Source organism: Pelodiscus sinensis, chromosome 27, assembly GCF_052426305.1.
Source record: "Pelodiscus sinensis isolate ZL-2025 chromosome 27, ASM5242630v1, whole genome shotgun sequence".
NCBI lineage: Eukaryota > Metazoa > Chordata > Testudines > Trionychidae > Pelodiscus > Pelodiscus sinensis.
The window spans coordinates 14,586,050-14,602,595 of NC_143078.1; the positions used below are offsets into that span (position 1 = coordinate 14,586,050).

Below are 16,546 nucleotides of genomic sequence, written 5' to 3' on the forward strand. Positions count from 1 at the left end.
CGTAACTCCCCAGGGAGATGAGACCCGACCCTACGCAGCCCTTCAATCGGACAGACAAGAGCAGAACAGAAGCACCTTCCAACACTGAGCACTGCCACCTGACACCGCGTGCAGCTCCCCCCGGTCCTGACCCCCCCGGGGAACGGCCTTATTCACCGCTGAAACGAGGGGCACAGATGCATCTGCTCCCAAGCCTCGCCTGTCCTCTCTGAGCCCGTTCACACCAGCTCCTCCACGAGAAGCAACTCCCCCGAATTCCCTTAGTACCCAGGAGCCGCGGGGCCTCTGAGCCGGCCCTCGCTGGCTCTCAGCTGGATAAGCACTGAGGGTCTCAGGTGTGCAGAACACCCCCCGCCCCGGGGCAGCGGGTTTCGGCTCTGCCCCGCTCGCCCTGCAGAGACCCCGTGTGCCCCTGTGGGTGGGGAGGGCACAGAACACGCACCACTAGCCTTCCACGGAAGAGCGAGCTAACAGGAAAAGCACCCGCTGGAGCAGGAAACCCCGGAGCCCCCTCCGGGCTGGGGTCTGCTAGTTCTGGGGGCTGCCCAGCTCCTACTAAGCCGGGCTGTCGGGCAGCCGAAGGCGAGAGAAGGGGAATCCAGCACCCGCACAGACAGGGACAGTCTGGGGCTGCTTTGGGGTGCCCCGGAGCCAAGGGCCCTTCCTGGGGCTGTTCTTCCCACATACGCCCTGGGGCAGGTCGGCCCTGGGACAGCACCTCTTTGTCTCAAGGGCGCCCTGTGTGTCTGGTCACAGCATGGCACGGGGCTGGCCCTTGCCCCCCTACTGGGCTCTCCCTGGATGTGGCTTCTAGCCGGCGTCTTCTCTCCCGAGGGGCTCTGTGCCTGGGCCCGCGGGCTGAATCACAGCCTGGGAGGTTAATCCCTGAGCTCGCCGGCCTCACAGCCCTTCTGCACCGCTCCCTGTGGCTCCCTCCCCTGCAGGGCCTCACCCATTGCATCCTGGCTGCTAAACCCCGACCACTAGGCAGCCCTGCCAGCCGCTCTGAGTTCCTGGGGCCTCGATCCGCCTTCTCTGGCCAGGGCGCAGGCACTGGCTCCTCCCTCCCCTCCGGGTACACTATGGGCTGGTTCAGACAGTGGGGTGCCATGTCCCTGCTGAGCTCCCAGCTGGCCTGAGCGCCCCCCAGCGAGGTCCCATCTCCACCACCTGCCGGCCAAGGACCGTGCAGCCTTTCAGCAGGGCCCAGAGCTCCTCTGCCCATCCCTGACGCTCTCACTTGCCTCATTCGCCCCTTCAGCGAGAGCGGTGACAGGAGCTGCAGCCGGCCCTCGGCATCGGCCCCCTCCAGCCAGCCGACACGCCTTGCACTAGCAGTCTGCACGGGTACACACACGGCACTGGAGCGCACGTCTCGGGGGTCGCTGCGTTAGTCTGTCTCTGTAACACAAGGAGGAAGATGGTGGCACCTTAAAGACTAATATTTACTGGGGCCTCGGGGCGGCCGGGTTGGTCTGTAACTTTACAAACAGCACGTAGTCCTGTGGCACCTTAAAAACTAACAAGACTATCTAGGGGCACGCGCTCTCGCGGGTAAGACCCACTTCACCAGACTCCGCGCATCTGACCAAGTGACGTGGCCCCACCAAAGCCTAGGCCCGAATGAACCTGTTTCTAACACGCCACCGGACTGCTCCTGTGTGTATTGAACTGGCAACGCATTTCTCGGCTTTCTAATTACACGGGAAAGTGGGGAAGTGGCAGGTTTTCAGCCACAGCACGTGGTGACGCTTTCGTGGTTTTATGCCCGATGTGGCAAGCAAGTCGCTTGTAAAGTGAGGAGGAACTTGGGGGTACACAAGCCGCATCCGGCTCCTGAAAGGGGGGACGGTAATGTGGAAACGCTGAGAGCCACCGGACTAGACCCAGGGCAGGGCACGGGGGGAGGAGGGGCAGGGAGCCAGACTCCACCAGACCACAACGTTCCGGATGCATAAACGGACGTTTTCCCTTGTGCTGAGAACAAGGCTCATTTTAAGGCACCATGGGCCGGATTCTGATCTTTTTTACCGCAGGGCGACTCCGCTGACTTACACCCGAAAAATAGAACCAGCCTTGATGCTGGAGTCCCAAAGATGCAAGTTCCCGGGATCTGAGGCCAGCCCCGGCAGGTGCTTAGGTAGCTAGTTTTCACTCATTCCAAGGGGTGCCAGCTAACTAAACTCTTCAGAGGACCCAGGCCCGAGACCCACGAGCCCAGAAGTCTGAGTACCTTCTTGCCTTTTACACTCTCACGTCAGGTCAGTCCTGAATTTACTCGCTGCTCTCTCCAGAGCCATTGGGGCAGGCAGCCACTGCTGGACGGCAGAGACCTTGCAAGCCCAGCATTCAAATGGGCCTGGGATTCCTCTCAACAGCAACCATGGATCTACCAACCACCTGTGGGGTTGCCAGGGGTATTCTACCGGACAGTCCGGTATTTGCGCTCTCTGTCTGATAAAAAAATCAGAAAACACCGGACACGTGCAATGTCCCGTATTTTCTGATTTTTCCGGCTGTGCACCGGACGGAAGCCTAACGTGGACGTGGGATGTGGCTGGAAGGCGGGGCCACGATCGGTGCTAGGAGCCTGTGATTGCACGGAAGCCGGGCAGGGGCGGGGACTCCCAGCCACTCCCCCCGCCCCTGCTAGGCTTCTGCCCAATCACAGGCTCCCAGCGCCGATCATGGCCCCGCCTTCCAGCCTGGGAGTCCCAGCTGGGAGGCGGGGCCGCGATCGCTGCTCTGAGAAGCCTAGCAGGGGCGGGGGGAGTGGCTGGGAGGCGGGGCGCGATCGGCGCTGGGAGTTCTCTACAATCATTTCAGCTGCAGGATAAAAAGGAGTTCTTCCAAATTCTTCTCTAGCCTTAGCTTTAGAGGAATAGAAAACAATGAAAATAGCATGCACATTGGCACAATTACTTCTAAGCCTCTTTACGTAGAGACGGTGTAGGATGAAGACTGTTTACAATAAAGTTAAGTACTAAACATAGCATGTGTATTCATGGCAGTGGTTTTTTTTGCTCGACAAATTTTTAGCCCACGTACGTGTTCGGTATTTTTTGGGAGACCTTCTGGCAACCCTAATCACCTGTATTTGGCTCCAACCACCAGCTCTCAAGCCCATTAGCACCAGCACCCACCTGTCAGCAGCAAGGATTCAACTCAGGTCCACCTGCTCTAAAATACACCACTCCCTGCATAAGATATTCAAGAGACTCTCCCTTAGCTGTTAACAGTACAGGGCCTATGACACACTGATGAACAATTCTGATTCCATTTGCTGAGCCTAGCTACACAGTATGTGAACTACTTAATTACAGCCTGGCACATGTGTGCCCACAACCCCCAGGCTCAGACTGGCAGAGAAGTGTTAATCCAAACCCCCAGGCTGCGATGGGAGAGAGATAAATCCTCCACCAGGCGCTGGAGAGTTAAATGGCAGCCCAAAGCCTCATGCGCTTCCATTTCCAAACAATCCCCGCTTGTTTGAGGGCTCTGACAATTAACCCAGCTGGGTCCACACAGGGCGTCCCTGGCGTGGGCAGAACACACTCCCTGCTGTCCTTGCCCTTGTGGCTGGCCCACGCTCGCCTAGCACGAAGCCCTTGGGCGCAGCAGATGAAGTGACAGAACAGGTTCAGCGTTCAAGGAGCCAGGCTTTGGGGCACGCGCCTGCGGGTTCCCCGTGGGCACAGCGATGCTCGTTAACCTGTGGCTAAGCAGATCGATATTATCTTGCCTCCTTGGCACAGACAGGCTGCAGCTCACTCTCCAGGAGCCCATCCCTGGCAGCGCAGGAGCTAGGAACCTCGCCAAGCAGCCGGGCCTGCTCCCCTCCCCTCTGACCCAGGGACGGACCCACACCCCTCCCCAACTGCGGCAGCCCGGCTCCGTGCGGCTCGGGGTTTAGTCCTGCTGCCTCCCTCCCCGTCAGGCCCAACACAGACAACCAAGGCACGCGGGCGCGGGCACTACCCCAGCTGGCTGGCCTGTGCCCAGCCTCGGCAGGGGTAACGCAGCCAGCCAAGGGCCTGGGTCATACAAAAAGCCTAGGTGGATTCGGCTTTGCAGCCTGCTTACCCTCCTCGCCTGGCAGGGCCCTCCGCCGGCTGCGCTGGGGTGTCCCCCTCCCACGTCACACCCTGTAGTGGGATGCGGTGCACCTGTCAGTGCCTGCACGGACTGGGAGAGGCGGGCCAGCCGGCAGTGAGCTGGGGTAGCCCAGAGAGCCGATGGCTCCCAGCAGCCTGCACGCGCTGGGCACTGCCCCTGCTTGTGGGGCAGCTGAGCCTACTAAGGGCAGGGCTGACAGCTGTGGCTCTTTTTGCTCAAGCAGTGTGTGCCGATCCCGAGGTCGCAGGTTCAATGCCTGCTGAGGGGCACGCTGGGCGGCGGGTGTGCCCAGCCAGGTCCCTGCCTCTTTCCTCCAGAGTAGAGCACAGAGCTTTACAAACTGCCCAGGGATGTTGCTCTCCTGGCGTCCGATTGGCCATTCGGCATCGCTTCATGGCTGGGGCACACGGGGCCAGGGCTTCTCTGACCCTCACCGGGGAGCCCAAGGTGCCGGAGTCGGGTCCGAATCCACCTCCAACGTGGAGACGAGGGCCTAATGGTGAAGGGAAGGCAGATCTGGGGGCCGGATGTTTGGAATTTAGCGCAGATGTCCCCCGGTTCCCAGCGCCCGCGCTGGCTGGACTTCCCAGCAGCCAGGAGCACGGAGAGCGCCGTAGGCGTCCGAGAGGGTCGGCAGTAAATCGCTTCGTGGTGCTGAGCTGCCTCCTGGTGCACACAGGATGAACCTCGCGCCCCTCCGCTCCGGGAAGCGCCATTCTGCCAAGGCAGCCGCCAGTCTGCGGCGCTAGAGGCCCCCTCCCAGGCAGGGAGCAGGCGCCAGGAGGAGGAAGAGGCAAGGCGGATTCGCTGGTGAGGACAGGAAGGCCGAAGCACAGATGGTGGGAAAGAGGAAACCCAGGAGGGTGGGGGGGCTGGGGACGGTTGTGGGCAGAGTCAGCCGGAGCTGCAGCCGTGTGCTTCCAACCGGCTGACGTGACCACAGCCATCTCCAATGCACACACAGCCCGGGCCCGCTAGCCACCCTGGGAGAGGAGGGAAAGTCTTCCCGTTGGGGAGCCTCTCTGCTGGCTGGGCAGCAGCACCAACCCGAAAGGCAGCAGGACCGCAGTCTTGGGGGTGCAAGCGCCGCTGCCTCTAGCAAGCGGCTCCCAGTGAGGACAAGGGGCCTGCTGCCAGCCCCAGAAAAGGCCCCTCCTTAGCTCAGGAGTCAGGTCTGGTATCTGGGGCCCAGGGACAGTTCTTACTCCCTGCAAGACTGAGCCAGCCAGCAGCTGTCCTAGCTGCAGGAACGTGGGATCCTTCTGTGCCGGAGCGGTGCACCAAGGAAGTCCCGGCGCAGTCTCTGAACAGTGGAGAGGCAGGGGAACCGACTGCATGCCAACATGCCGCTGGACCGTGCTTGTAACTTCACTCCCAGTCCCTCGCCCTGTCCCGGGCCCATCTCCCCCCACCCAAAGGAGCATCCTTAGCCCCTCTTTGCAGAAGAGGAGATGGCGGCTCAGAGGACAGGACTTGCCTAGGATCAGGGAGATCCTGGTGCGAACTGGCAAAGCTCCTTCAATTGCGCAGCCATTACACCAGGAGCAAACTCGGCCCGGCAACGGCCTTACCCAAGACCCCCTCTCTGGCTTCAGTGTCAGCTTGTTAAATCTCCACAGCAGCCTTGGTTGGCCCTGCCCCTCCCTCCGAGCCAACGCTCTTTCGCTCGCATTAGGTAGCCGCACCCACCGGCGAGGAAGATGAGCGCGATGGAGACAGATCCCCGTGGATCCGGCCCAAATTCCGCGTGCTTGCGAGCCTTGGGAATGTAGGTCTCCAAGAATAGCGCCGGGCGTGTTAAATAATTAACGGCGCAGCTGGGGAAGCCAGCGAGTATCACTGGTAGAACGTGCCCCTTTCTTTTCTCGCATGTATTCCATGGGCCAGCCTCTTTTCTGCTGTCCCCTCTTCTGCCTCAAACCGTCCCCGGGGAACACATTCCAAAGAGCAAAGCAAAGAAACTACAGGTGGAACCGCTCTAGCTCGGCACCCTCGGGACCTCGCCAGTTCCGAACGAGAGAATTTTCCACACCAGGATTATCAATTTTTTCACTGTGTGTTGGTCTCTTAGAATAGTGGACCACAAGTTGAATATGAGTCAACAGTGTGATGCTGTTGCCAAAAAAGCAAATATGATTCTAGGTTGCATCAACAGGTGTGTTGTAAGCAAAACTCGTGAAGTCATTCTGCCGCTCTACTCTGCACTAGTTAGGCCTCAGCTGGAGTACTGTGTCCAGTTCTGGGCGCCACATTTCAAGAAAGATGTGGACAAATTGGAAAGGGTACAGAGAAGAGCGACAAGAATGATTAAAGGTCTAGAGAACATGACCTATGAAGCCAGGCTTCATGAACTGGGCTTGTTTAGTTTGGAAAAAAGAAGATTAAAGGGGGACATGATAGCGGTTTTCAAATATCTAAAAGGGTGTCACAAGGAGGAAGGAGAAAATGTGTTCCTCTTGGTTTCAGAGGACAGGACAAGGAGTAATGGGCTTAAAGTGCAGCAGGGGAGGTTTAGATTGGACATTAGGAAAAAATTCCTAACTGTCAGGGTGGTCAAATATTGGAATAAATTGCCAAGGGAGGTGGTGGAATCTCCCTCTCTGGAGATATTTAAGAACAGGTTAGATAGACATCTGTCAGGGATGGTGTAGACGGAGCTTGGTCCTGCCTTGAGGGCGGGGGGCTGGACTCGATGACCTCTCGAGGTCCCTTCAAGTCCTATGATTCTATGATTCTATGAAGACATTGAGGGTTAAATTAAAGCTAAGTAACAGCCCAGAACACGGAGAGCCAGGACTGGTGGCTGCAAATAAACTTTAAGGGACTGCGGGAAACTCGGCCACGCCCATGATAAGTGGCCATCCGGCACACTATCAGCGTGCTGGCCCACGGATGTTGCTAGTCCAGAGAGTTCTGGCCTAGAGAGGTTCAACTTGTACTTAGAGCAGAACTTTGTACAGAGCGGTTTCCTCAGTAGTGAAGTGCGTGAGCTCCGGATTGTGCCTGGAAAGTCTCTGCACGATGTTTAGCTGCACAATTAGGCATCGAAGGAGGATGAAAATGCCACCGTGCTGCTGCCCGTGCCCCGAGGCTCAAAAGGGGGGGCTTGTATTTGTGCGGCAAGGGGGGGTGGGAGTGTGAGAAACCCCAGGCTCTTCAGCACTAGCAGCATGAACTTCTCCCTCTTCCGAAAAAAGAGCGCCTCTGTCCGCTGCCAGCTATAGTAGCCTGTTATCCTCTTCTGGGTACAAGCCACTCTGTATACGTATTATAGCGTGTCCTTATTCTAAGGGCTGCTGCCACCTGCGAGGCTACAGGGCAAATACAAGGCCAACTCTGTGCTCAGTGCGGGATGAAACGACAGGCGTTTCTCCACTCTCGGTGGTGCCAGCTGAGCCATTGTGCAGGCCGGGTCGGCCTGTGGCTTGCCACGATTGCCAAGCCGGGAACGCCGGCCTGCAAGGTGCCAAGCGAAGAGCCAGTTTCCCGCTGGATGCCAGCGCCCCCTGCGGCGAGACGAGCCCGTTTGCTGTTGCGTTCCCAGCTCCGGCAGCCGAACAAAGCTGCCCGTCTCCCTCCCTGCCCCTCTGGCTTTGTTGTAGCCTTTTCCGGGAAAGCCCTTCCTCCACCTGGAAGCAAGCAGAGCCCGGCTCGCGCGGCAGGGGCTGCTGGCTGAGTTCGGGCCGGGCACAGGGGGGAGGATGAAATCATTCTTCCTCCTGCATGGTTAGGGCAGCCTCTCTGCCTGGCCACTTCAAGAAGCTGCCGCTGGCTGGCCGGCCAGCATCCACATGGCCTCCTTCCAAGGGACAGCCACCCAGGTTCGTTATAAGCAGCTAACGAAGGCCCCTCACTAGGCAGGCGGCTGGCCGCACTGCAACGCAACTGGAGCCGTTTCCTTCAGCTTCGCTGTCACAACAAGTCAGATTTTTAAATGCAGACGTGGGGGGGGGGGGTCTGTTCCCCAAAGCCTCCGAACAGGCTGTAAAATAGATGGAGCATTGCGCACGGCCACCCTGCCCGGGCCAGGCGACGAGGCAGGCACAGCCCCTGGCAGAAGCCTTGTGACAGCAGCACACGTTGGGTCAGTGAATGTTTTCCCAGCGGCGGGGGGAGGATGAGGACCGGCCCTTCTGAGAGCAAGGGTGGGGGGTGGAATTGCCTCACCCCTGGACACTGACCCTCCTCCCCCTCCCCCCTGCCGCAGAGAGATGCCATTCCAGGGTGGGACGGCCTCCCTTTGACCACATTCACACCCCTGCTCTTCCCGTCACCCCCCAAGGAAAAGCCATGGGCCCGGCAGAGCCTGCAGGGCAGAAGGCAGCTCCGCTCCTCGGGGAAACGGGAATACCGTACCTCAGCAGACATGGAGCCAGGGAGCAGCGGCTGGGCTGGGGGTGCCGGAGCAGGGCTGAGGAGCCTGTGTGTGAAACAGCAGAGCTGTGAGTGTGCTTGGGGAGCACCTGGCTTTAGCCACTGTCAGAAGATTGGAGGGTTGAGCCAAAAGAAATCGGATGAGGTTCCACAAGGACAAGGGCAGAGTCCTGCCCTTGGGATGGAAGAATCCCAAACATTGTCACAGGCTGGGGACCGACTGGCTAAGCAGCAGTTCTGCAGAAAAGGACCTGGGGGTTACAGTGGATGAGAAGCTGGATATGAGTCAACACGGCGCCCTTGTAGCCAAGAAGGCTACTGGCATATTAGGGTGCATTAGGAGGAGCGTTGCCAGTAGATCCAGAGATGTCATTATTCCCCTTTATTCGGCTCTGGTGAGGCCACATCTGGAGTTTGCGTCCAGTTCTGGACCCCCACTTCAGAAAGGACGTGGATGCATTGGCGAGGGTCCTATTTCCCTAGGCGGGCGGGGAAGCCCTGGGATGGCTTCCCTAGGGTGGGGATGGAATCTCCATCCCTAGAGATATTTAAGTCCCATCTTGCCAAAGCCCTGGCTGGGTTGATTGAGTTGGGTTGGTCCTGCCTTGGGCAGGGGGCTGGACTTGAGACCTCCTCAGCTCTCTGCCAGCCCTGGGATTGTACGATACAGGGCTAGATGGACTTTTGGTCTGGCCCAGGGTGGCCACGGCAAGGAGCCCGTTGTGATGCCCCACAGAGGAAGCCCCCACAAGCCCTGCCCCAGTCAGTGTCAAATAAACACAAAACAAGTCGCTGGCATGCAGCAGCCCCTGTGAAAGGGAGCAGAGCCCCCCCCCCCCCCCCGAGTCTATTGCACCAGGCCCCTACACAGACTTTGTTCTATCTGCTCGGGCTCCCGCGTCACTGTGCTGGTGTTTGCTCCTGTGGTGCGTGGACGTTGCACCGCCCGGGGCTCAAAGGGGGAGGAACCAGGGCCCCTGGCCCGGGGATCCTTCTGCCCAGGCTCGCTGGGCTGTTCCCTGCGGGCCGGGGCTGACCAGGCTGGCCCTGCGCACCGCGGGGAGGCCCGAATGCCTCCGAAGGGCAGCTCAGGCTCGGCCAAAGGGGGCGCTCGCTGCAGGTTACGGGAACCCTGGGTGTGCAGAGTTATTGCCCCCGATTCCCTCGGTGTGGGCATCTCCCCTCCCAGGGGTTAATTGATATGCCCGCCCTTCAGGGCAGGATCGACCAATTGGACTGGGTTCTCAGGGGGTCATGCTTCCAGCGGGCGTTCCATTGGGGCAGGGCATTGTCACTCAGGCTCCTGCCCTGAACCCCAGGTGAGCTCTCTCTGGGTATATCTCCCCATCCCCTACTGCAAACACACCGGGGCCAGCCCACCCTGGCTGTTCCTGTGCCTCCCCAGGGCTTCCGCGGGCAGCGCACGAGGATACCGTACTCACCCCCACGCAGGGGCACTGGCCACATGGCTCTGCCTCCTCCCCCTTGGCCCCCAGTGCTGCTGCCACACAACACTTCACTCAGTTTGGGGTCCTCTCCCCCCCCATCCTGGGTGAAGCCAGGTGCCACCTGAGAGGTGAGCACTGCCCTGTCTGGGAAAAAGCCCCCGCAGCCAGAGGAACACAGAGAACAGCTGTTTCCAGACCCTGGCTTGGTTTGGGGGAGATCTGGGCTACTCCTGGTTAGGGTGTAGGCAACTAGTTGAGTAGTCGGCTACCCGATAAGCCAAGGCTCATTGGCTAATCAGGTCACTACTCGACTACGTCAAGTATCCAGACATCTGCTAACGCAGCCGGGCACAGACTATCCAGTGAGTTCCTGGGCTGCACTGAAGACCATTTCTTTATTTCAGAAGGTTGAGAAAGACCCTAGAGGGGAAGCTGTTCTAGGTTTGATTTAACAAATAGGGAGGAGCTGGCTGAGAATCGGAAAGTGGAAGGCAGCTTGGGTGAAAGTGACCATGAAATCACAGAGTTCGTGGTACTAAGGAATGGCAGAAGGGAAAACAGAGTTTTCCTTTCCTTTACAGGAAGGCAGACTTCGGTAAGCTCAGAGAGCTGGTAGGTAAGGTCCCATGGGAAGCTCCGGAGGGGTTTGCTTCAGGGCAGTTTGTCCTCTGCTCTGTCCTAGGCGTGGCCTGGACGGGGGTCAGGCCAGCTAGCCAGCCCTGTCCTAAGGTCCCGTGCAGACAGAGGAGCGAGGTCCGCACGTCCTTGCTGGTGGAGGGAAGGCCTGGGGCCCAGCCGTTCCCCCCAGAGCAGGGCCGGACGGTTTGTGAATTCCACCCGGGCATTTCTCATTGCACGGAAAATAGATTCAAGAGCCCCCAAACTCTCCCCTCCCCCCTGTTGCTTTTCCACCTGCCCAGGGCCGGAAGGGGAAGGGCTGCTAGGAGGGCCAGCCAGGCAGCATTTTCCCAGCTGATAACAGATCCTAATCATTAGTAATCAGACCCCTGGTGAGGGTGTCATGTCACAAGGCACAAAGGGCCGGATGCTGATGCTCTGCCTCCCAGTCCCTGGGCAGGCAGTGAGAGCAGGCCTGAGGCCCAGCCCTTCCAAGGGCTTGATGTGCCTAACTCCCAGCGGCGCTAAGTCGCCACGCCGGGCGCCACGTGGCTGCGCAGGAGCCCCCAGCCCCAGAGGGTTCGCGTCAGCTGGTTCCTTGCTGCAGGGAGCCCTGCTGGGATGCAAAGCGAGGACTGTTCCCCTTTGCCAGGGGCCAAGGAGGCCAGCCAGCCGGGGCAGGCAGAGCTGGGCTGCAGTAAAAGCATTGCCCTGCTTGCTGACGGGGTGAGCGGCAGGAGCAGCAACCATGCCGGTTATTCACTCAGCTCCTCCTGCTGGCCAGGGTCTGCTCAGAGCCTGTTTTCCAGGAGCTGACCCCGTCCCGGCCCCTTTCTCTGTATTCTTCCCAGCTCCTTGCACCCCGCTTTGGGCCCTGTAAAATCACTGGCACCTTGCACATGCGCTCCGGGGGATGCACGGTCAGGCCTCTGTCCTCAATCAGAGCAATTCAATATCCTGCAAGATAAAGCCTCGGCCGGCGGGATTTCCAGCCGCCCGCCCAAAGCACAGAGTGCTGGAAGTCTTGCCGGAACACCTCATCACCATGAGGAAGTTTCAGCAGGATCTTCAGGGTCTAAGAGTTCAACAGCTGCCCTGGCGTCTGGACACGGGGCCGCGGCGTGGGCAGGAGTCCCCGCAGGCCGGTGCAGACGGCCTGTGTTCCTACGTGCGAGCTGGACTGGCAGGAATGCTTTGCGGTTCTTTTTAGAAGAAGCCAGGCAGATCCCGGGACTCGGAGCAGAAATCCAGGCACGTCTCTTCGGCCTCGGTCTCTGGTGGAGAAGCGCCCCTCGCCGCAAGCGCTGCCCACAGGTTATCCCCACACAAACCAGGCACTGCTGCCCGCTGCCGAAACTTCCCCCTGTCCCCCAGCGCGATCTTCAGCTTCTCTGCTGACCTCCCTGGCTCGTGTTGCACTAGGCCGGGTCCTCGAATGCTCCTGCGGGCCCCGCAGACTCCGTCTCGGCGGGCCCCTGACAGACTCCAGCTGCAAACTCTTGCGACGCTTTTCTGGCATTGAGCCGAGCAAACTCAAGGAGCCAAAAGCACGTCCCACGGAAACCCAATTCCAGTGGCCTCCTGGAGTGGCCCATCGCACCGGCCGGGATCCCATCTCAGCCACGGCGCTCCGGGAAGGCAGGGACCCAGCCAACAGCCGCCTGGGGGTGGGGGGACAGAGGGCAATGCTCCTCGACAGGCAGATCGGAGAGAGAGAGGACGCTGGCCAGGGAGGGTATGTCCAGGCCTTTGGCCCTTCCCTCCCGGCTGCCAGGTGGCCGCTGGGGCCAGAGAGTTCTGGGCCAGCTGAGAGGCCGTGGCCGCACCAGTGTTCAGCTGGCAGTGTGCCCTGTGCGGCCATCACCCCGTGTTTGTCCCCGGGACAGAGATCCCCATGGGAACACGGAGTCTCCACAGAGACGGCCTGGCGACCTGAACCACGCACGCTGCAACCTCAGGGGCTGCCTGTACATGGCTCCAGCCCGGGCAGGCCACAAGGTTGGGGCTGCTCCAACAGTCGGAGGGGAGGTGGCACCCCCAGGCCCTGTCCCTCACTCGCAGTGCTCCGTGTCCTGTGTCTCTGAGCGCTGGGATCTGCTCCCAGCCAGGCCACTGGCCCTGCGCCCCAACACAGGAGCCTGGCTGGACAGACGCGGGAGCGGAAAGCGGGCCCCGGGACTCAGCTGCGCCGCTTCCCCTCTGGCTGGGCGGATCCGGGCTAGCGAGCGACCCAGCCTCCCCCAGCAAAGCCAGAACCAGCCCTCCGCAGTCCGGGCTGTGCGGGGCCGTTCCCCGGCAGCTGGCTCCCTCGCTCCCCAGCCCGGCTTCGCTCACACCCCACGGGGCAGGGCCAGCCTGGCGCATCCCTGAGGCAGCAGCTCCTTCTACCGAGCAAGCCGGGTAACTGCACCCCCAACAGAAACAAAGGCCTGGCCGGTTCGGATTCCCCACCGAGCCAATGTGGGAGCAGCCATTGCCTGGGCCCCACGCCTGGCCCCAGACCCCCCAGTGCCGCTGGCCAGCTTGCTGCCTCCTGGCGCAGATCCCCCCCGTGTCCCCGCTGGCCCCTGGCAGGCGCCTGGCCGGACAGGCCCAATACACAGATCCCTGCCGCGGAAGATGGAGTCCAACCCTAGGAGGTTTCATTCAACCCCTTGTCGGCGCTGGCTGGACTTCCCAGCAGCTGGGGCCTGGGGACTCCATGGGCTGCTCCTGATTATTTTATACCAGTGAGAGTGTGGCCCCGGCTCCTGGGTCCATACTACGCCCCCCGCGCCTTCCGACACAGCGCTCAGAGACTGAGGGTCCGTCACGCTCAGCCAGGGGCGAGCCCGTAACTGCGGCTGCATAACACAGGACACTGCTCAGCACTAGGAAACGCCCCTCCCCGGGAACAGCCGGACCGGGAATTTCCATCGCTAACCCCTCAGGAAAACAGCAGCGCCCTGGCCCAGCCCAGAGCCCGGGGCACTCCAACTGCACCGTGTCACCCCGGGCAATTCCCAGTGCAAGGGGATTCCCTCCTGGTGCCCCGAGGCCCCACGTCCGCCTCCGGCACGCTGGGACACCGGCTGGCTTATGTGACGTTCTAATGTTCCCAGCCGCGCAGCAGCGGGGAGCCTGCGTTTCCTCCTGCGGGTGCAGGATCCATTTGCGAGCTGTGTGGCGGCTGCGCCTCTCTCTGGGAACTTGCCCACCGGGCAGGGCCAATGCAAGCCGGGCTCGGGGGCAGCTGGATTCGTTCCTGCACCGCCCGCGGGTCTGCTGTGGAATGGCTAGGCGGGTGCAGGGGCGGTGAGCCCTGTGAAACACGGCCCAGCCTGGGCGCTTGCTCCCTGGGGGTTTGCCCCGTCTGGGGAAGGAGCAAGCCAATGGCTGCCACATCCCTCCTCCCACATCCCTGTCTGGCCTCGGGGACCCAGGGCTTCATTTGGAGTGAAGGTGCCAGGCTCTGAACTGCTGGGCCCAGAGGTGCCAGGCCTCAAAATGAAGCCACCCGGAGCCCACAGACAGCTCAAGGTTAGGACCAGGGCGCCCGGCAGCAGACACGGCGGGGAGCCAGCGTCCCCCGTGGCTAGAGCACTGTGGCGGGGGGGTGTGCCGGGCAGCAAAACCACACGGCTCCTTTGATGGGTAAATCAAAGCAGCAACAGCTCCCTCTCGGAGCCAGCGACACGGCACCTGCAGCGAGAGGTGCCACGAGGCTCGCCCGCCGCTCGGGAACACGCCGCAGCTCCCCCGGCCCGCGGTGGGGCCAGGAGAACGGCACAGACTGAGCCGGGGGCTGGGCTCCATCTGTCTGGGGCCCCCCTTCCGTGGGGGATGGTCCAACAAGCTGTTACTCCTGCTTTTCACGTGCCCGCCCCGGAGTGGGGGAGGATCGTATGTCCCCCTCCGCGTGGCAGCGTCTGTCGCCCACTTTCTCTCCCGACGGGTCCCATCTGGCCTGCCACGCCCAGCTCAAACGGCAGCCGGCCGGAAACACCTTTTTCCGGGCCGCGGGTTGCAGTGCGGGGCGGGAGCAGGAGAAAACGCGCAGCTCAGCAGGTTATTTATAACCCAGGTCCCAGCGACCGGGGCCCGCTCTCCTGACACCGCCGGGCCGGAATGAGACACGCTGAGCCAGCTAAGTGCTGCTTTAGTCCTGGGCCGCTGGGGCTTCCCGGCCAGGCCCCGGTAGCCCGGCACGGCTGCACCAGGAAGGGCAGGGCCCAGGGGTCAGAGAGACACAAGCTGTCCAACCCCTTGGGGACCGCTGGGCATTTCAGCAGGGTCACATCAGCGACAGACCCACCCCCGTGTTCCCTCTGCTTCCCCGACCCCTCCTCCGCTCGCCTGCCCCAGCTTCCCGATTCCCCCCCACCTCAATCCTGCACCCCCAGGGCTGCCCCTAGGCAGACCCCCCATGCCCGCAAAGGGTCAGGAGCAAATGGCCTAAGACAGTGATGCTCAGACTCAGGGGCTCAGGAGCCAAATCAGCAGGGGCAGGAGCTCTGGGGGCAGGGGAGGGAGGCAGCAGGGGCTGCTCTGCTCCTCCGGCTCCCAGTGGCATTGCTCAGGGGAGGGGGCTAGGAGAAGCCCCCCGCACTCCCTGTGGAAGCAGAGCAATGTGGCTGGGAGCCAGGTGACTCCACGTCCCCATGCTGCCGCCAGTGAGCGTGTGGGGGCCCTGAGCCCGGCTGCCAACCCCCCGGGCTGCATCACTCTGGAAAGAGGTGGGATGGGGGCAGGAACGGGGGAGTGTCCCAGGCCCCGCACCTCCCCACGGATGGTCCAGCCCAGGGAGGGGGCGCAAGGGAGGGGGCTGCCGCTGGAACCGGCAGCGCCCCGTCTGCAGCATGCAGCTGCCCAGGGCACCACGACATCTGGGGCAATTTGGTGCCCCACATTTCCTGGTGCCCTAGGTGGCTGCATACTTACTGACTGGTAGGGCTGCAGCTGAGCTCCTGGGCCTGATCTCTCGCTCTCCTGAGCTTCAGTGGTCCCAGGTTCCCCACTGCCAGGCAGCCTCGTGAACTTCGCTACAGCCCCGGGATGGGCCTGGCCTGGCAGCCTCCGTGACGGAGCAGACCCTGTGCTGCCTGCATCCTTCTAGGAAGTTCCCGTGATCCCCAAGAGCGGATCTCCTCCAGCCTGTCACCCCTCAACTCCAGCCCGCTCCTGCATCACCCCACGTGGCCTGACCCACCCACCCCCAGCAGCCTCCGCAAGATCCTGCCACACCTAAGCCCCTCTGCACCTCCATCCCTCCCCAGTGCCCTCCTGCACTCTTCCACCATGTTCGCCGGGGACCTGAGAAATTCTGACCATTGCTCCGCAGCACTGGACAACTGGGGCTGTTCAGGAACAAGGCCGACCTCCCAAATGACCATGTGATCAGTGGGCCTCTGTCCTCATCCGGCCCTTCCCCTCCCCCACCTCCTGTCACTCCCATGGCCTGTAAGCTCCATAGGGCAGTGCCTCCATGGGGCCATGCCCCTCCACAGCACTGCGTAGCGAACAACAGCAGCGTTGTCTCCAATGGGGCATCTGCTGCCTAATTAATGCAAGGAAATATTTACTTTACATGGTGCAGAACTGACCTGTGGAACTCACTGCCACTGGATACCACTGAGGCCAAGAGCCTTGGAGGACTCAAAGAGGGATTGACAATGGGAACAGCCCTGCTACATTATGGATTAAAAATCAGGGCCTGAGCCACCTTCCCGCTGACAGGGTCAGGAAGAAACGCCTCCCTGTGCAGGCCTGCTCCATAATTGCCCACTGTGGTGGAGGGGTCCTTGCATCGTCCTCTGAAGGACAGGCCGGGCACTGTCAGAGCCTCCACACTGGGCTGGCCAGGCCTGTGTTCTAGGTCCGACCCCCTCTGCTAGCAAAGTTTGCAGAGAACCAAGCCTGAAAAGAGAAGCGGAGACCAGCCCAGGCTACTCTGCAGCTCAGACAGGATGTGAGGCACCAGAACCCAGCCCACGGCATTCCAGGGCCGCGGC

The 16,546-nt window shown here is 61.1% G+C and overlaps 1 protein-coding gene across 3 annotated transcripts in view; it reads right to left on the reverse strand.

Annotated features, from left to right (window-relative positions):
• NAV1 (neuron navigator 1) overlaps window positions 1–16,546 on the reverse strand; it is a 227,319-nt gene that overhangs the window by 201,748 nt on the left and 9,025 nt on the right. For 2 of the 3 annotated variants that reach the window (XM_075910183.2, XM_075910182.2), the window contains exon 2: window positions 1,245–1,401. The exons of the other annotated variant lie outside the window; for it this stretch is intronic. The gene's annotated coding sequence lies outside the window, so the exon portion shown is untranslated. The remainder of the gene's footprint in view (window positions 1–1,244; window positions 1,402–16,546) is intronic. 3 annotated transcript variants of the gene reach the window in all.